Genomic DNA, 22160 nt, shown 5'->3' on the forward strand with positions numbered 1-22160 from the left:
TTGTTAATAGACCTGGAGTATGTTGGCCAGTAGAAGGACTTTAATGGTCATTCAAGTGAACTCTTCATGGCAAGAAGCTGTACTAGGGTTAGAAATGTACAGAAGGAGAGAAGGAAGGGTGGTTGCCCTTGACAAGACTTGTCCTCTGATTTGGATGGGGTAGGTAAAGAGGAAGGTATAGATCACTCCTGTCCTTGAGCCTGGCTGCCATGGAGGAGAATTGGTGCCATCATCAAGGAGGACTTGAAAGGAATGAAGAACAGGTTTGACAAAGAAGATGACAGTTTTCCTTCACCAAACAGTGGCAGTGGCAGCTGCTCTGGTTTGCAACAGATCAAAATCAGGAGTTTAAGCTCCAAAGAGTGGTCATGAAAGGGGACCCAGATATTGAGTTGTCTGTGCAGGCATGGTGTTTGATATCTGAAGCAGGAGAGAAATGGTCAAGGGTAAATACAAAAAGAAGGGAGCAAAGTAGGCCAAGACCAGTTCCACAGAGGACGTCCCTTGTGAATATATGTCCACATTGATCTGGGCAAGTCTTGATCTGACGGTTTGCACACAAACCACCATTTCACTTAAAACCCACAACCACCCTGAAAGACTGGCTTTTATTCTTACCCAGCAAAAAAGTATTATAATCAGTTCTAGTCTGACTTCAAAGGAAAAGAGGTAAGTAATAAAGGAAAGAGAGAAAAGAGAAAAACAGGAGGGAATCTATCCATAGGAATTTTGGTAGTATTAGGGAAGTGAATGTGTTTTCCTTTTCTTCATTTGTTTCCTCTGCTCAGAGCAAGTGACAATTTCAAAAATGAGAATAGATGAATGTAAGGATCCATGCTTAACAGGAGTTACTTGGTCTCCTAGAGAATAACATAAAATAGATGTACTAAACAAGAAACTCGGCATTCTTAGCTAAGCATTTTTGACTACTATATTTGAGTCATATGTACTTTTAAGATTGTAATTGTGTATCTATTTGGTAGTGTATAGTACTTACTCAGCAAATCTTTATTAAGTGAATAAGTTGATACATAAAAACTCACCAAAAATATTTATTTCCTTCTGGGCTCAAAGTATGTAGGTGGGCAGGGAAGAAATTAACAATCAATATTTTCAGTGTGCAGTGCACAGTTTCTTAACTTTAGCATGCTATCCAATATCAGTCCTCCAAAAGAGAAGTCCAGGTGAGCTGTGAGTGGATGGTCAGGGATTTGGTGTTTGGAGGGAACAAATGAAAAATCCATGCTAGAAGGGAAAGATTCTACAGAAGAACTAAATAATATGAGATGGTACAGGATCAGCATTTCTCCAACAGGAAGTATGCACAATTCTTAAGGTAATCTGTCAAGTTACATTTGATGATTTGCCTCTCCACCCAGCTTCCTACTCGGTTCCATTTGCCATTACTTGGAGTTAGCTTGCCAGCATTCAGGTAGAGCTTCTGGTACTGAAATTTATGTGTACAACTGGACCATCTAGACATTTGCCTGATGACTGACTTTGCCTGATTAGCATGTTCATATATAAATATAGTCATGACAGCACGAGAGACACTAGGTTTGACCAAACTCTCCCTCCTTATTTCTACCCTTCCACAAACAAGTACTAAGCTAATGATGTCTGCTTCTAGAGCCATAGAAGAACTCTCTAAAACAGAGGGTATGAATGTTATAGAGAGTTCTACACAAAATTTGTCTATCCCATCACCTTCAACTCATCCCAGCCAGAGCTAAGGGCTTCAACCAAGGAAGGCCAACCCAGGCAAAACTTGCTCAGAGGGGTCTGTTTCATTTCAGTATGCTATTAAATATGATCAGTCACTCTGTCATTTAACCACCTATTCTAATTTAGAAATGATTGATTTCTGAAATCTCTGCATAAAATTGTACTCTCACTTTACCATATACCTTGGCACTAAACACTTCCAGACCTACTATACCCTTATTTGAGAAGGATGGTTCTTGAAAAAGAGATGGAAAGTTTGAATGCCTTCCTCCAGCCCCACAATCTGGTAGAAATGACAAAGAAACAACAAAATAACATGATAAACATACTGGATGTAAGTATTCACCAGATTTTCAGGATGGCAACTAGGGCTAGGGTCTTCTTTTCTTTTTTAGTTGTTAGCATACAATCAGAGAATGAACTAGCTTAACTGAGTTGATTCTGGAGCAGTTCAAACTGACAAACAACGAAAGGTATTTGATCCATGATGACAATGTACCACATCATTTTAGAAAGCTGTGCATATGGTACTTTGTTTTGAACATCACAGTACTGCTCGGGGCCATTTCCAGGTGCAGTTTGCCATCTGACTCCATCCAAAGGGTGGCTACCCATGCCCTCAGACTGGCACAGAGTGAGACAATATGTACTGCATATTCATCTTTGCTTCACCCAGTCAAGTCTGTCTCCATAGCACAACTGATCAGCAGCATGCTACTCTTTACACACAATTGTCTATTCCAACAACTTCAACTCATCACAGCCACATTTTTGCTCCACCAACTGGCCATCTTTTCTTAGCATTGCCATGCTTACAGATAGAGCCACCTGTCTTGATGCCACCACCACCCATGTGATTTTTCCATTTGAAACAATCACCTCAAATTGAATTTCAAAGTGCTCTAGTCACAGTAACGATATTTCCCGACACTCTTTGAAATCCAACTGATTCTGTTGGCAGCAGCACATGAACTCCACATAATCTGTTTATTCCTATTGTTCAAGTGGCAGCATATGGTGATGGCAAAGACAGTACCTGCACACTGATGCTGTTATGGCCATCATTGGCAGTCATCTCGTACCCTCTGATAGTTGTATCTGGGAGGCATCATGGCATACAAAATTCAATAGCTATCAGAAAAACAACACAGGCCTCAGCTACATGTAACAAAACCCTCACAGACCTTATGGGGGACACTGTGACAATGCTTTATGGCTAACCCAGAGTCAAGATTTTCCTCATGTCATTAGTGTAGTTTGCCTTTGGAGGAACCTATAGCTCAACACTTTCTAATGAGAAACTGATAGGTTACTTCTGTTTAATGTCTTCAAGGTTCCCCTCTGTCATAAATGTTGAAGACTAAACTTCACTGTATGACCTGGGACAAGAGTCATCTCCCATAATCCCCTCACCTTCCTTTTTATAAGGAGCTCTATATCAATCCCCAGACATGCTCTTCTCTTCTGTTCCTCTGTACTTCTGTCCTCTATGTCTCTTCTCCCTGGAATGCCTGCCTTCCTCTTTCTACAGACAAAGGCCCAGTTTAGCTGTTGCCTTCTCTTGGAGACCTGTAAGCCACTGCTCCTTTGGTCCCAGAATAATTTGTCCATGCTTCTTTTGGAACATAGCTCTCCTGCTCTTCCCTCCTCTCTGTGTGATTCTCTAGAAGAAGGGGCCACATCATTGGTCATTTTTGTCCTTTTTTTTTTTATATACAGAGTCTGTGACATATACACAACAGTAGTTAATCAATCCTGAGAATGTGAACTTGGTATTTATTTGGAAATGCAAGACACAGGTAGGGCCAGGGCTTTCAGAAGCAAAGTCATCCACAACCTCAAAAAGTGCAGAGCCCAGGTGGGTAGCAGAAAGGAAATGAATAATCCATACCCATTGGAGATTTTTGTAGACTGAGGCACTCATAACCTGCTCCCATAAAGGAAGTACAATGCAGCTCCAGACAGACCCAGCTAGTTAGGGTTGAGAGATCAGTACTGTCGGACATATTGAATCCCTACAAGGACACTCCAGAAGTCCAGACATTGAAATGGTCTTACTTTTTAAGTGAGAAACAAATTTTAAACCATTTAATCAAGGTACAGAAGGAGCACAATATATTTATGAGTAAGATATGGTCAGGAGATCACCAGATGCAAATCCCTGCTTTTTGAACCTATTCTAAGCATTTTTCAGGGTAGAGCAGGAATTACTAAGTCTTCCCTTTCCCTAACCACATACCTCTAAAAGTGCAGAGGGTGTGCATTAACTACGAGTGTTAATAATCTGACACTTTCAAATTGTTGAGAAGTAGCTATGTTGTCAAAGGGGTAGTTTAATACACCAGGAGAAATGTTTCCTTTTCTCTACCTAATATATCCTCGAAGCGTCACCTCCAAATATTGAAGCATAAATATGCTTAGAATTTGTGATACTGAATACAGTAGAACAAGGTCAAGCCCCAAGTCTAACATTTCATATGTTTCAGTTCTATATCTGACATTCCCATTCCCTTGGGGCACAACTTTTTAATTATTATTTGTAGATCATCTTTTTCTTAAACACCTGAGAAGTACAATTATCACCCTGAAATACAATGTCTGAGGTATCATTTTTTTTTCTGAAATGGAAATTTTATATCGAAGTAGAGACCTCAGTGTGCAATTTATTGCTATAGAATCCTTGACAGTCAGTCAGAAATATGTGTGTCCAGAATGTGAAAACTAGCTCATGATTAACAGTGAAACTCAGATCAGTTTAAAAAAAAAAAAAAGACAGATCCAAATTCTATTTCTTTCTCATAAGATTACTCTTTCCCACTCATTCCCATAGTCATATTGTTGAGGCCAATTTTTACCCTTTCTGCCATCTTGGTTTTGATCATGAGGTACCAGAATAAGCAGTCTTTCAGAAAACACATTTATTCTCCATTCCACATTTTGCTGTCTAAATATTCTCCAGCATGTTTGGCACACTATCAAAACAGCCTGGCATGAACTGCACTCTAGCTAACATCTGGAGGGAGCATGACTCCCTGTAGGCTTCAAATCTGAGAGCTCAAGACTAGCAACAGAGACACTTAAGACCCATCCTGGGTTCCCTAAGATGAAAGCAGATGTTCAAAGTTAGTGTGTTTCTGTAGTAACACCACTGGAACTTGGAAAGCATGAGGCAAAGGAAGGGAGTTGGAAGAGTTTGGGAGAAGGAGGAGCCCTTAGCCAATACTTCGATGGCAAAAACCTGATGAAAGGATGTGACTAATACAACACATCCCTGGTTCCTGCTAACTAGTCTATGAAATGTAGGCAAAACTATGCTATTTCCAGTGAATTCATTTCTTGAGTAATCAGCTTGATTTGCCCTTTCCTGGAAATGATTTCTATCAAATATTACTCTTCTAAGAGCGGAACTAAAATGACCAAAGTCTACAATCACAAACTAGTATCACTTACTATGAGTTGATAAGGACCTTGCAGTTCAGATAATATCCCAAACAACCAATTACTGACATTCCCTGTTTGGTATGTCAATAAAGAATTATCCATTCTGTTCTATGATGAGGAACCCTTACAAATATTTTTCCTATACCAAGTCTAACCCTTTTAAGTTCATACGCATTGGTCTAAATCTGAATTATGAGAATGTCCAAAACAAAATTAATTTCTCATCTATATGACATCTTTATGATCATTCTTTAAATAGGTAGAGATGTCACCTATGACCTTCAATGTCTATTTGGTTCCTGGTTAAATAACCTCAGTTTCTTCCCTTGCTTTGCATATGATGTGGTTCCTTGACTTCTGTTTGACCGAATAACTCCACCCCACCTACCAAAAGTAACTTATTATCTCAGATCTAATATTAACTAGCTATGAGACTTGTCAAACCATTGCTTATTTGATAAATTAGGAAATTATCTTAAACTAAATTTACACTGATTTCACTTCCACTTCTAAAATATATGTTTATGTCTTTCCTTTTGCTTTCGAGTTATACTATTTATAAAATTACAATGTTCCTTTTAATTATTCATTCACTTAACCCTACTTATTAAACATCTACACTGTGCATGCTGTGAAAATACATTAAAATGAAGACCAAGCATGAATAGTTCCTGAGCAAATAGGGCCAGTTAGGCTCTAGAAGTGACCTTAGCCTTGCTTGATTTGGAAGCATAAGCAAAACTTAACTTTTGCTATATTTGTAAATGCCTTTTGTCTTTATATTTTTATGTATTTATTTTGGTACCAGGGATTGAATCCAGGGGTGCTTAACCACTGAGCCACATCCCTAGCCCTTTTTAAAATTCTTTTTTTATTTTGAGACAGGACCTCTCTAAGTTGTTTGGGGTCTCACTAAATTGCTAAGACTGGCCTTGAACTTACATCAGCCTCTTGAGTCACTGGGATTGCAGGCATGAGCCACCACACCTGAGTGTAAATGCTTATTTTTAAAAATATAAAATTTAAGACTAACCAAACAGAAGTTGCCAACGAAGTTAAAAGTTACATAGTTAGGTTCTTCCCAGCAAGATAGACCAAATGAGGCAACAGTATAGATGAAACAAATGAAATATTTTTTTCACTTTCAGTTTCACTCTACAGAATAGCCTTCCCTTTGTATTCACTGGATGGAGCCTTGAAACCATTTCTAATTTTGAGCTGCTCAATTCATGAATCACTGTTTACTCAAAGTGTTTAAAAACCTTATTGTGCCTCATTCTACCTTTCAGCAGAGCACTGTGTAAGATGGGCATCGGGGTTAGAGCTGATCATACACAGCTCTCATTTCTAGTTAGGTCACTGACCCAGACCAACTCCCTGATGGTTGGGGTTTCCATGTCCTGGGAGTAATCAAAGAGTGGAGAGAAAAGTCCCTCAACCAAAAATTCTGTCAGCCTGACAATGAGGAAGTTACTGTCATCATGAGAGTCCTTGGGCCCATAGATGTAGAAGGAACTAGAGGTAACTCTGCCCATTCCCCTGACAAGTGAGACTTTTCCACTGGACTCTTCCCACCCTCCATCCCCTCCGCCACCAGTGTCATAGCTGAGTTCTCCCTCTGCCCCTTCCATGTTGTTCAGAATTCCCTCTGGGATACCAGACAATGTGGAATGCAAGCTGAGATGAGATCATTTCACTTCACTTTATTACTACAAACAGGTCACCTATTCCTCTCTGAATGCAGGATTTTCACTAAAGCATGGAGCTGAGGCTGCAGTGGGATCTATTGCTGTTGAAACTGACTCCAGATAAGCCACTGTTCTATGTGTACTTTGGACCAAAGGGGAAGAAAAGGAACACTAGCAGGAGCTGCTTGATGCCTCACTACAGTGCAGACACAAGTAGGGGACATTCCCCTTCTCTGAGGCAACGAATGAAGCAAGAAGGAAGAAGCTGACAAAAGAGGATCCTGTTCATGAGTGAGATTTTCATCAAGGAAGCCAGACCACCTAGGAAGTGACATCTTCCCTCCTCTGCACTTTGATTCCCTTGCAGGTATCTCTATGCAGCTCTCCTGATTTTACATAGTAATTGTGCATTTGTATATCTGACTCTCCTGTTACACTGCAGGTTCTTGAGTCAAGGGGCTGGGTTGCATTCACCTATCTAGCCAGAGCATGGTGGGCCATAGACATTCAAGGAATGTTTATTGAATATATACTTCAGCTCTCATCTCTCTCTAAATGGCCAAGATCTTTTATTGTTCCATGTCATCCCTTCCTATGGTTGTGGAGAGAATTCAGCAAAAACACTTTCCTTATGGAGAAGGAAGTTCTAGAAACAAGGGTTTGCTTTATATACTCTTCATTATGCCACCTCCATAATGAGATTGTGATTCTTGAAAATCAAATCAGATTAACAAATAGAATAGCCCATAACATGCAATAACTTTCAAACCATGATGTACATAGCCTCCTTGATATTTTTTATTTTTTGTACAAAAGCATAAAATGCAAATGATATATTGAAAAGATATTTTACGGTTTTAAGTATTAATGGGCTATATTCTTATTTACATTTTAAATGAACCTTAAAAATTCAATCATGCAAGGTAGACTTCTAGTAGCTGCATTTATGAATATACAATGTATTTTATATGGAATATTAAATAAAGGATAAAGATGTTTGTACATCTACATGCAAATCCTATTGATACAATTGGTTTGATGAAGTTGTCAGAATTTACCAAGAATAAACAAATGACCTCTACATTTATCATTGCTAAAGATTATTGCTAATTAGCATCTAGAGATATCTAACTATAAATGCTTCTTTAAAAATCATCAGCTCCACAACTCTGCACAGTGACATGGTATCTATCAAAGTCTCATGATGCCTGCAATTCTGACAAGGCACTCCAAAGAACTGGCACGTACCACCATATTTGCATTTTTGCATCTCATTATGAGCATAATTGCATACCAACACAGCAATTCTTCTTGACTATCTCAAAAAACATTATCAGCAACGTCTGAAATAAATGCTTAAATGTCAACTATTGACAAGCAAGAAAAGCTGACCTTTGAAGGTTCTCATTCTTCTGAGATGCACCCTGCCATGACTCACTTCTTGACTTTCTGTCTGTGTTTGATAACAGAAAAGGGACACACTGGCTTGAAGAATCATGATTGCAGATGACAAACTCGAAGGGAATCATGAAATTGCAAGACTACAATCATCCCTACCAGGAGTCATTTGAAAAAGGCTAAATATTTGCCATGGCAATTCTTAACACCACCAAAACTTTGAAGAGAGCGGACACCAACATGTCTGCATTGGAATTTCTGCAAAAATTATATAACGATTTCACATTAACAACTGAAATGAGTTTATTTATGATTAATGTTGTGACAAGGAACCAAACAACCTTTATGCTACAAACATGCAACCCATTTTACACATTGTCACAAGTAGAGTCTAAGTGTTCGACAAGTACCAACAGCTAATCTATAATTGCACGGAACTATTTACACCCTCTTCTCCAAGACCCTGACTCACTTGAGCGGCCTTACTGGCATGGATCTCATATTCTCTCCTATGCCTTTATCTTGTCATTGTCCTGTGCTTGGAGCTACCTCAATTTGCACAGCAATTTGGTGCACATTTTTCCAAAAGCACTAATCAATTTTAACTTGACGTTGAAATGCCACAGAAATGCCTGCCAGTGTCCAAAAAATGCTAATCAATTTTGAAAATCTACATCATGGCTTGCATCCCAGATTTTCCACCCGATCCACATCAAATAGAAATGATAGAAAATTATGTTAACATGTTCAGCCGCTTGTTTGCTTGTTTTAGCTGAGGCATTGGTCATGCTTCAATGGCAAACTAACCGCCTGTTTGGAAGCTCATCCAGTTTGCACTGCTTTGGGTGGCTGTGTGGCAACAATGTGAAGTGGCTGTCACACTTCACTTTCAAAGACGGGGGATTTCCATATGAATCCTTTCCCCTATTTTGCTTTTGAAGAACATAAGGGAATTTTTTTTTTCCTAGATGGGGGAATATGCATTTTTAATGCTTCCCATTCTCCAAAGAACATCCCCCAGTGGAAAAGCTACTTCTTTGACAGGTGTAGCACATAACATTTATATTTCAGACCCATTGAGCAAATCTAGATGCTATATAAACAGAAAAGTTTACTGCACACAGTCCATATAAATAAGCCTCTCTCTGCTGAAAGGGAAAAAATTCTTTTTAAGTATTTAGATTTAGAAGGGATCTCAGGACCCTGCCAGTCTAACACTGCAATCATGAGGATTCCCTTCAAAGACCTTCTAGAAAGATAGTTTTTTTTGCAATGAACAGAATTCTTCCAGTCCCCAAGAAGAGAAATTTTACTAAGAGGCAAGTCCATTAGTTCAAAACTTTATTCTAAATTTAGGCTTACAACTTTCTGTTTAGTGTGAGGTAGTTCTAAAGACAACAAAGCAAACCATGCCCCTTCTTCAAACAGCAACCATTTATCACTTATTTTGGCTCCAGAGAAGAGTTTCACTCAATACATCCTTCTCATGAGAGGTGGTGTCCAATACCACTCTGCCCTCCCTGTTAACGTTCCCTGGTCACTCCCTAGTCAATAGCCCTTTTAAAACATGTAGAACTTCCCCAGGATGAACTGAATACTCCAACTAGGATCACTGCTTCTGAGACCCTGAATGCCATAGCTCTGTGGAAACAGTCTGTTAGCAGTTTAGGATGGTCACCAGGCAGGAATTCCCTTGTTGGCACATAAGAAGTTCACAATCGGGCCTACTCCCTCAACTGATTCACTACTGTCATAATACACTCTCACATGTTTTAATGATGTTAAAGAGCCTAATTCTTAAGAAGTCCTTGGAAGTAAAGATAAGAACTATACTTCACCCAAGGTCGGCCAAAGCGATGGCATATTTTGATCAACATCATGGCAGCAACAACAAACTCTAACCATTGTTAATCACTTACTCAACAGCTAAGATCTATGGCTATTTGTGTCCCATTGCATGAACTATCTAATCTAGTCTTCACCACAGATCTATAAAGTAAAGACCATTATCATCCCTTTTTTGTCGTGGAGGAAAGCGAGACACAGAGAGGTTTAGTGCCTTGCCTAAAGTCACAGAACCAATAAATAGTGAGTGACTCAAGTACTCTCATTAAACAATGCAGAAAAAGGCCTTGTTGGTCTTGAGCTAGTTATTTTCTCTTTCGTGACATGTATGTTTTCTCACTGGATTGGAAGAAGGCTGGAAGCTTCAGAGTGGTGGTAGCACTGGGACTTCAGAGGGCTGGCAAGCTCCATGTGGTCCTCTATTCTACAACGGCAAGGTTGGAAAATGAGAAGTGCCAGGGTGAGCTAAGAAGGTATCCTCTGCTGTTAGCAGGGACAACACTTAACACCCATATTTCCAGTTTCCTTGCACACTCCTGGTTGGTAGTCACTAACCAGGACCATATCTTTGCTATCCTTACTGAAATTGTCCAGCCAGAAACACCAAAGAGCCCTGTCTCCCAGACTCCAACAGTCTCCAGGTCACCACACAGTCCCCAGTCCAAGAACACAGAGACCTGCTAGACTTCAGAGGATGGGAATCAAATAAATAATAAAAAATAAAATAAAAATCTCTGGTGTTTTATTTCATGCTAGGATGCAGTGTGCAATTCTGCTACATGTTCATAGTATTTGCGGGTCAAAACGATGGCCAGCAAGTAAAAATAGCAGAAGTATAAAGGAGCACTGCATTTAATTCCATCTAATTTATGCTGCTGTGGGTGGGAATTGAAGTTCATCTCCTAGACATTAATTAAACTAGAAATGCAGTGAAATGCCAGTCCTCCGGCTGCAAGGGCCCTTTTCAAGGGGGAGCTGGGAAAGTAGGTTTGGTATTTCCTTGCTGTCACAAGGCTCATAATAGAGGGTAGCCAGCTTCATGGGTCCACAGACACTGCCCTGTCACCAAATCAAGAAACTTTTAGCAGAAAAGGAGTAGACCCCGGGCCAGTGCCCAGGAGCTGTATGCTTGGGAACTTCCCACCAGTGGAGAAGAAAAAGAATATTGTACAATTAAGGGCTCTGATGTCAGTCCTGCACATATGATGAAGCTCCCCAGTGCTCTCCCTAAAGCTGTCTTTCACTGCCCCCACACCCTTTGCACAAACAAAAACATTGTTCTCTTTTGTTTTAATGAATTATATCAACTGATAAGCTTGAAAGAGAGAAGGCCAGGAAAATGCTGGCTTCAAATTGGAGGGCAAATTAAAGGGAAAAAGTTAAGTTACAGTAAGGCAACCAACCTTTTCCAAAGGTAACAGGCATTGACATCTCTGGGAGAGCATGCCGGCAGAAGAGTATGTATAATTCTGAGGGAAGGAAAACTAATTCCAATAAAAAATTCTGGGAAAGCATTGTAAGTTTTGAGGTCAAATTCCTTCTCCATATGGGACAGCAGGCCACATTTAAATTCAGTGTAAGACATAAAATATGCTGTTGAGTCAGGTATGGTGGTAAGCACCTATAATCCCTGTCATTTAGGAGGCTGAAGCAGGGGGATCTCAAGTTCATGGCCATCCTCACCAATTTAGCTAGGCCCTAAGTAACTTAGCAAGACCCTATCTCAAAATTTAAAAAAAAATAACAATAAATTAAAAAGAACTGGGGATGTTGCTCAGTGGTTAGTGTCCCTGGGTTCAATTCCTTGCACTATATATATATATATATATATATATATATAATATATGGAAATGTAAATCAAAACTACACTGAGATTTCATCTCACTCCATCACAATGGCAATTATCAAGAATAAAAATAATAATAAATGCCAGATAGAATGTGGGGAAAAGGTTACACTTCTATGTTGCTGTTGGGATGGGACGGCAAATTAGTACAACCACCCTGGAAAGCAGAACGGAGATTCCTTATAAGACCAGGAATAGAACCACCATATGACACAGCTATCCCATTCATCAGTATTTATCCAAAAAATTAAAATCAGCACAGTATAACAATACAACCCCTTCAATGTTTATAGCAGCACAATTCACTATAACAAGTTATGCTACCAACCCAGTGCCTGTCAACAAATGAATGAATAAAGAAAATGTGGTAAATATACACAATAGAGTTTTACTCAGCCATTAAGAAGAATGAAATGATGGTATTTGCAGGTAAATGGAAGAAACTGGAGAGCATAATGCTAAGTGAAATAAACCAAATTCAGAAAGTCAAGAGTCAAATGTTTTCTCCCATATGTGGAAGCTAGAAAAAAATAAAGGAGGAATAAAAAGGGAAGGGGGTTATCATTTTGTTCATATATTGAACCTAAGTAGCAACAATTCAGAAAAGTAGCCTCAGGTACAGGGATCTGCTCACACCCACTGCTGTTGCTGGGCAAGCAATAGAAACAAAGTCAAGTCTTCCAGCCATCTAATTGATGATCTAAGTTTCATAGACCAGGAGTCAATACATTTTTTCTTTAAAGGGTTGGATAGTAAATTCTTTGGGCTTAGTGAGACATGAATTCACTACTCAGTTCTAACACTGCAGCACAAAAATATTCAGATAATATGTATGTAAATTGGCATGGCTGCATTTTGGTAAAAGTTTATTAATAGGTATCAAAATTTCTAACTAAACAATTTTTATGTCCAAGATATTTTTCTTCCTTTGATTTTTTTCAGCCACTTAAAAATACTAGAAAAAAAAAGATTCATAGCTTGCAGGCTATACACAAAGAGGTAGTAGGTTGGATTTGATCCATGGGCCATAATTTGCTGATTTGCCTTTTACTACAACAAGCCAGTGGAGCCCTTTCTTGCCTGCATGTGTTTTTTCTTGTTAAGCATTTAAAACTATGATGGCAACATTCTATTACCCCAAATACTGATTACTTTGATTAGAGACTGTGCTTATTAGCCATGAGATCCAAGAGAGATTTAAATATGTGCAGTGGTTCTGCTCAGTATGACTCTGCTGTCTATGATACAGCAGTCACCATGTAAGGTAATGTGTACATTTTCCTGAAAATCAGAAGGCATGCAAGGTACCATGTGGTCTACAATTACTGTAGTAGTCACTCTGACATAATTTGACATTACCTTGTGTCATCCACACTGCAAATCTGTGAGAGGACATTATTGCACAGCTCCATTTCACAGGTAAGAAAGCTGAGGGTCACAAAACCCACTTGTGTACATAAGACCACATAACTGGAAAGAAGCACTGGTAGAATTTGATCCCACAGTGCCCTCCTCTCTCTCTTTTAAGCATTCTCATCCCCGATGTAACCTTTCTCACTCAAAGTCAAGACCCTAGTTCAATCAATCATAACTGACAAAACTTAGCCTGACCTGATGCAAGACTATTTCTGGGCTTTTACTTTGCCACATCATACTTTAAACTTATTAAAGAAATATTAATGTGGAGGCATAATTGTGTAAAGCCTGAAGCTTCTACCACTATAGGGCAAACTTCTGCGAGTAAAAGAATACTGCTATAAAATTATTGGCATCTCACAAGTAGTTAAAGGCATTTGTCAGTTCAACTGCCAAATATTTATATTTCAAGATCTACCCTATGCTAAACATTTTTCTAGGCACTGAGGATGAAGCAGTAAACAAAATAGGCAGAAATCTCGGCTCTCAGGGATTTCTATCTTACTCAGGGGGAGACAGGCAGTAAACAATACAGTAAGTAAAACATATGCTGTGTCAGATGGTGGTAAGTGCTGTGAGAATAAAATCAGCAGACAAGAGTGAGAAGGAGAGCAAAATGGCATTGGGGCCAGAGAGCATGAGACAGGAAGAGAGAAGGGGATGCCTGAGGAAAAACCTGAAGGAGATGAGGGACCCAGCCATGTCTCTACCCACAGAGAGGATATAGGCAGAAGGAACGACCAATGCAAAGTCCTGAGTCATGTCTGGGGAACTTCTAAGAGAGAGGTGACTGAATCAGAGTGAGTAAAGGAAGCATGTTTGGAAGGTGAGGCTATAGGAGAGTGGGGATGGAAGTGAGGAATGAACAGAGTGTTCTGAGACTCGGAGCCCAAGAAAAATTTTGAGGGAAAACCATTGCAGAATTTTAAGAAAAGGAGAATCTACACTGTTTCATTTCTACAACCATAGAAATGAAAAGTTGTACCCCATTTTTGTACAATGTATCAGAATGCAGTCTATAAAAAGAAAAAGAAAAAAGAAAAGGAACGGAATGATCTAAACTAATATATAATGTAAAAAATATCCTATAGCTTTGATCAGATGAAATTGTAGAAGCAGGGATAGGAACACTGCAGTCACTTAGGGAGCTGTGTTGGGAGGTTGGTGGCCACCATGGTGGTTAGAAGGCATCAGACCAAAGCCCACAGAATGGATTTACTAACTATGAGACTGTGGAAGGTGAGGCAAAGGAAAGACTCAAAGAAGACTTTCAGACTCTTGGACTGAGATGGAGTCGCCAAAACTTGAGGTGGGGAAAATGGTACCAGTAGCAGGTTTGAAAGTGGGTGACCAAGGAGTTTCTTTCTGCATATGAAAAGTTTGAGTTGCTTGTTAGACATTGAGGCAGAGATTCCCAGCAGGGAGGTGCAGATAAAAGAATTTCAGAGGTGTTTTGTGAGCTATAAACTCGCAGACGGGTCCTTTGCTAAAATGTTTGACTGGAGAATTTGCAGTTAATCTTATCATTTAGAAACTAGAGATTCTTTGCTCTTAACATATCATAGTTTTCTATAACTAGTATTCATCTTCTTTTTTAAATTTGATTTTTCAATTTTATTTACACTACTGAACTCAGCACAAGTAAAACTTCATATGTTGACCCAGTCATCAATCCCTTTATATCCCTAAAATCAAGAGAAAAAAAATATATCTAGAATGATGCCTAAATCAAATCCAGCTGGTATACTGTTGCATTTTCTCTCCACAATAAAAAGCATACAATGGTGTCAACTGTTATTATCATATTACACTCTATCTCCATGTTGATTTCCACATTTTCAAAAGGAAATCTGTTGCACGGATGGTTATAATTTCCTTTTGCTCTGACGATATTGAAATGGCAAAACCAATGTCAGATGTTACACCAAACTCAAGGGACCACACTCTGCTGTCCAGTCACCTCTCATAAACTCCATATTCATTTATAAAACCTCATCAGGGTAAACAGATAGTCTCTCTCCATGCCTTTTCTTTCTATCTCCTTTGTAGAAATAAAGGCAAATATTTCATAATCATATTTTACCTTATATTCATGTCTCCTAAGTTTGAAATTCATATGTTTTCCAGAGAATCATTATTTGGGACAAATTTTAGTTTCAAGGATAAATTTTATACAACATGAAGGAAGAAAAAGTGTAAAATGAGCCTATACATAACTATATACAATTGGCTATGCTATATTTCTCTTGTCAATTGCAAAACAAAAAAATATATATGTGTATATGATATATATATATATATATATATATCAGAATTGGGAATGATTCCACGTGGAAAAATACTTTCTTTAAACATGATTCTTCTATTGGGGAAAATAAATAAATTCATAAAGGATTTTATGAATTTTTACATTGACTTGTCTCTCCTAGGGTGATGTAAATCACCCTTAAATTTATAATAAGTAATGATCTTTTATTCACCTAAATTTTAACTACTGCTTTTCAAATGCTGGCTGGGAGGGGAAACTTCCTGGGCCATTTCCCTATACACTGGGATGGGCAGGAAGTCTCTAACTACAAAAGGAACAATGCAGAAGCTACCAAAAGATCAGTCTGGGCTGCCTCAATCCCACTGCATGCCAGCCACCTGGGTTGAGAGTCTAAGCATGTTTTTGTGCCTTGATCTCTGCTTATGTGTGAGATACCATGTTAACGGTCCTGTTGCCCACTCCGCCCTGGCTTGAGATTTAAATAAAAACAAATTACAGGTCTTAACAGTGATAGATGGAGTGCTTTTACATTTGTGTAGAGTATTTTTGCTCTAAGATTAAAGGCTTACGCATTTATCTGCATAAACTAACCCCTGGAGTAGGGTACTGCTGACATTTTCCAAGAAAAATGAATATCCTAACTTATTCCAAAGAGAAGACTTGGTATTTGTATGGCCAGAGTGACCTTTGCAAGTGCCCTTTCAGATTAGGTGCACTACATGGAAAATTGTGCTCTTACAGTACTCCATAAATCATACCTACCAATTTTCTTTAAAGGGGTATGTAAATATCAGTGTACCAGGTGGGTAAACAACACTAACCTCGTACAAATGGCTTGAAAATTGAAGAAAAGCACCTTATTTTGCTGCTGAAATTGCTTTTGAAGCCCAACATCGAGGCTTGGGTTGTAGAATGCATGAAATGATTTGTGCACAGGGAATAGAAAATGGGCTGATGATAACCATCCTCGACACAGTTCCCGTATATCTGAGTTCTTTCCATGATCAAAGATATCATTGCTGTATATTACTTTTCTTTGCAAATCCCAAATTCATGTACATTTTAAGTGACATCTTCATTATCTGCATATTTCCAAAATGGTTAGATAGCTATTTCAGTCGGTTAATATCTCTAGACAAAGTTCATGGAAGCTTTCTTGTTTATATCACATAACACTTCACTTACAAAGAAAAAAAAAAGAAAACTTTGTAGGAAAAGTAGAGAAACTGAAGCTTTTGAAACTTGCAAGATGTTAATCACAACAAGTTTTGTTTTTGTAATTTAATGGAATGGGGTGAATCTCCTTACTTTAAAATAGAATAGACAAATAGAAAATAGGACTTTTGTACTGATGCATGTGAATGGAATGTCTGTGGCATAAGATACAGCTTGTACTGCACCTGATTGACTTTTCATGAAATAGAAATCACTGGCCTCTACACAGTGCAGAGCTTGTGGCAAGAATCTCCATTGGTTTCCAAGAGGAACATTATATTTAATAGGAGATGTGTGTTTCTTAACCAGATAAATTTTCAATTGGGCAAGTGTTTTAAAATCACATTGCAAAAGTAAAGTTTTGAAATTGTTAAATATTAGAAATAATGATTAAAATGACAAAACAGTTTCAACTTTTTAACTATATCTTATTCACTATTCATTTCTCCAACTACTTTGAAGCAGATAAGTTATCTTTAAGAAAAAAATGGAATTTTGTAAAATATTTTTTCTCTGTGATGATTTTTAATGTTTTCCTTCCACTGAGGAACAAATACATTAAATGCACATAAGAAAATGCTTGTGTTTACATAAAGAAATGTAATTTTTAAAATTATAAAGTGCTACAAGTAACATACAGGCATTTAAGATGTTTTTCTAGTCCCTTCTTCTCTAGTTAGTAATAGTTGTTTTGTACAAATGCCGCCCATTCCTTCATACCTAGTAGATATAAGATGAAGGAAACATGCCTCATTAGTTCTCAGGGGGAATGTAGGTGGGGAACTCTAAGCACCCTGTATTCTTGTCTTGAACACATCTTTAGCTTTTGACTCTGATCTCCCCTGAGCACTGTGAAGGTATTTTTCAGTCTCATAATGGTTTTCCCACTTTGGTTCAACATTTTCCTATATAAAAAAATATGATCATTTTTACAACTTCCAAACCACATATCCCAGGCTTGCTTGAGAAAAAGTAAAGGGGCAAGAGCTTTCACTTAATATTTTTGTAAATGGAGATATTTTTAAAAAGTAAATAGTTTCAAATTGTAGCCTAATTAATATTTTCTCTTTTTCTTTCCTTTTTTTTATTTGATTCATAATTATACATAATAGTGAGATTCATTGTGGCACACTTGTACATGCACATACCATAATTTGATAGGTTTCATTTCCAAGTACCTCCTTTTGTCCCCACTCATCTCCTTCCTTCTCCTCTAATGATCTAACTTCTTTTTTCTTGAGATCTCTCTCTTTTTTTGTTTTTCCTTTTTTCTATTTCCCACATATGAAAGAAAACCTACAATACTTGACTTTCTGAGTTTGGCTTATTTTGCTTAACATGATGCTCTCTAAATTCAACCATTTTCCTGTAAATGACATAATTCCATTTCTCTTTATGGCTGAATAAAACTCCATTGTGTATATATACCATGCTTTCTGTATCCATTCACCTATGGATGGAAACCTAGGCTGGTTCCATAACTATAGCTCTACTATAAACATGGATATGAAGGTATTTCTATAGTATTCTGACTTTAATTATTTTATATGAACAACCAGAAGTGGTATAGATCCATCATATAGTAATGCTATTTTTAGGTTTTTGAGAATCACCTATACTGATCTTCATAGTGGCTATGCTAATTTACAATCCTACAAAGGACAAATGTTTCCTATGAAGGAAAGGAACTTATCTGCCTGCATTATCACTCTCCATCTCTAAGGAACTTTATATTTTTACAGAACTTTCTTTCTGCACTATTTTCTGCCTTGGTTCATTTAATAAACATTTATTGCAGGCCTACTCTGTGCCAAGGACTATGATAGGTCCTGAGGATACAGAAATAAATTAAATCAAACTACCACAAAATTTTTGCCCCAAAACTGTAGAATTAAAAACATTGTAAGTTCAATCACATTGGTCGAATTATCACACCATTGTCTTAGCATAATATAAGAAGTGACCTTGTTTTTCATGTTACCTTCAGTTCAATATATATGAAAGTTGAAAAAAACCATCACTTTTGTTTAAAAACTAAACATTAAAAGGAATATTTAATATTTTTCTCTTATCATACTTCAAAATTGCCTTTAGTAAAAGTAAAAAGGTTTAGGAAAATATTTTGGAGAAATTTGTTTATTTAAGTACTAGAGATTGCACCCAGAGGAATTTTACTACTGAGTCTCATTCCCAGCTCCTTTTTTTTTTTTAAATTTCGAAACAGGATTTCGCTGAGTTGCTTAGGGCCACACTAGGTTGCTGAGGCTGACTTTCAACTTGCAATCCTCCTAGCTGAGCCTCTCAAGCTACTGGGATTATAGGTGTATGCCACTGTGCACGGCAAGAAATACAATATATATTTTTAATTCAATTCTAAAATGTTTTATCCACTTATGATAATAAGAATTATTACTATTCACCTCAATGTATTTCCATTATTCATCATGATGCTTAATCTTGGGTCCTCCAAACTTTTTGTCCAATTGCTTTATCCCAAATCTATCTCCACCCTCTTGGTTTCTACTGAAGTACACCAAGTATTACACAATTTAACAATCGCTGACTTTCTAGCTTTAGTCACATGACCTGGTTTCCTTAACCACTTTAAAAAACCTTGAGAAAATGACTAATTTCTCACATTTCCATCTCCCTCAGAAGCTAACAATGTAGACTACACAGGGAAAGCTCAGTAAGCATAATTAATTTCCCATTAAGTCCTATTTCAGTGTCTTCACTTTTTGTTATTACTCACTTCCAAGTTTACTACATTTGCAAAAGGATTTTTGATAACAGGTAATTTCTAAAAGAGATGAACAGTTTTAAGAGGAAAGATTTTCACATTAGAAAATAGTTCTATTTCAATAGGAAGCTTTATTAGGCAAAAACATGTCCATGATATTCACCATATACATTCTTGAATTGAAACCTTTCTCCCTCCCTAATTGAACATAGAAAGTGTTCGTGCATATTTCACACATTTTAACTAAACTGGGTATGAAAGTCAAAAAAGTCCCAAATAGGAAACAGAAAGACAGTTTTAGTTGCAATCCCAGATTTAAAAAAAAAAAAAAAAAGAAAACAAGAAAAACAAATAATACTTTAAACTTTTCTACTTTATTTAGGGCAGAGGGGTAGAAAACATCAGACCTAAAATTTCCAAAGTGCATGAGATACATAAAAGTATAAGTAGAAAAGTCCTTTAAATCTCATTTTCAATTTTATTTGTATCTTTAGTTAACTTTGTAGAAATAACAGCTCAGGTAAGAGGGCAAGGCCTGTCATGGAGCAAAAGTAGATAGACCTATGCTTTCAGTTCTACTGAGTTTGGGGATGCTTCACATGTTTTCAAAATCAGCAGAATGTAATCTAAGATCCTCTGCTGAAATCTAAAACCATATTTGTGCTTCAATTCTTAAGTTTGTTAGTGAAGATATAGCAACAGTGAATGAGTCATCTTGCATTGCTTGGAGAATCAATGGAGATGGTGAAGTTCCAGCTTCAGCACCTCCACTGAGCTGATCCTCAAGTACAACCCAGAAAGGAAGTATGTTCCTGTCTTAACAGTCACATGTGCTTTTCCTTCCTAGCAATGCCTGGCCTCATCCTTTGCCTTCACACCAGTCATCAATAGCCCTCTTTTCATTTATTGGTCTCCCAGATTGCCCTATGGTTGCACCTCCACCACTTCCCTGAAAATGTCTCATGTTCCCATGTTTCTCTTTACTGTCCTACTAAACAAAACTTACTAGACCTGGGTCCCATTTCCTTCATTTAGTTCATTAGCTGGCACATATGGTTACTTGGATGAAGATTCCCATATACATGCTCTTCATGGCAGATAATGATTTAAGGGAGTTAACTATATGGAGGCAACTGATTTTAAACAAGTACTTGTTAGTTCTAATGACAGATTTTGAAGTTTTTCTCTAGAGAAGGAATGTGTGAACTTTTTCTGTAAATAGATTATTTTGGGTTTCATATGCTGTACATTGTTGCTTGATCCTGCCATTGGAGCTAGAAAGTAACCATAATATGTGAAGACAAGACCTGGCTGTGTTCCAATGAGACTTTATATATAAAAGAGGAAATGGGCTGGATTTTACCTCCAGGCTAGAGATTGCTGACATTCTCTAGATTAAACAAATAATGTGAAGGGTGAAGAGCAGAAAAGTTTTCCAACCCACATACATCCATATCACAGAGAGAGAGGTGATCCTTCTCACTAAAATCACTCCTGAATAACTGGAATACCAATGGACCCAACCAGTCTCTAGTGGCAATTATTTAGGTTGTGTTGAAGATATCAATGGTTCAATGTCTATTGCATAATTTGTGTCTTATCTCTTCCTTTGCTTTCTTTTTTTATTCAATGGGACAAAGTCAGGGAAACAAGTTTCTCTTAATATTAATGAAAAGTCTCCCTTTCATTGAAGAGAGCTACTCAAGACTTTCTTTTTGCCTGGATCATTAGGAAACTCACAGAAAAGTTTTGTGCTCTATGATTGTAGCCCTCCTCAGCCTTGGTGACATATTCTCATCTCCTTTTCCTTCTGTTTTGTTTCCCTTAATTTGGTGTTAGTGGTTTATTGCTATTCTATTAAGTTCACTCTACTTATCTCTGATCTTTTTGGGAAGAAGAGTAAAGTAAAATATGGGTCAATGAGAAGTTGATGAGACACATCTCAGAAGGAAGAATGATGCTTTTGTTCCTGTTAAACTGGAGTCAGTTTATAAAATACATCGACCAACAGTGGCTTTGGATTAGTATGCTTGGCCATATTGCAAGGTTGAAAACATTTCCCAACAATTGTTTCCACAGACTAAACAGTCTGTCAGTCCAGACGCCTTATGGAAGGTATATCACATTATATGTTTGTAAGTGACCCAATTCTGGTTACTCCTAACTACTGCTCAGTGATTACAGCTGACCTCTGCAGAGCAATCTGACCGCTAGGCTTGGGTTCTGTTGGGAAGCTGCCGCTACAGGTGTCAGTGAGGAATTCCACAAAGTAGACTGAGAAATCAGTTTGCTGCCTTCTGTGATCATTAAACTCTGAGAATATTCTGATGACTGCCAAGGAAAATTTTTAGTCATATGCTTTGATCCCCTTCTCACTTCGATTTGTATACTATACGCATTTTCTTAGTCATTTAATTTTTATGCACCAAGCTTACAGTGATATAGATCAGTATGTTTCTCTATATATTTACCTTTACCAGAGAACCTTACATTTTTATATGATTTTATGTTGCTCTAAAGTGGGGGACATCAGAATATCAGGAACCATTGCTGAGCTATCTGAATAATGTCCCTAAC

Source organism: Sciurus vulgaris (genome assembly GCF_902686455.1).
Source record: "Sciurus vulgaris genome assembly, chromosome: 2".
In the NCBI taxonomy this organism is placed as follows: Eukaryota; Metazoa; Chordata; class Mammalia; order Rodentia; family Sciuridae; genus Sciurus; species Sciurus vulgaris.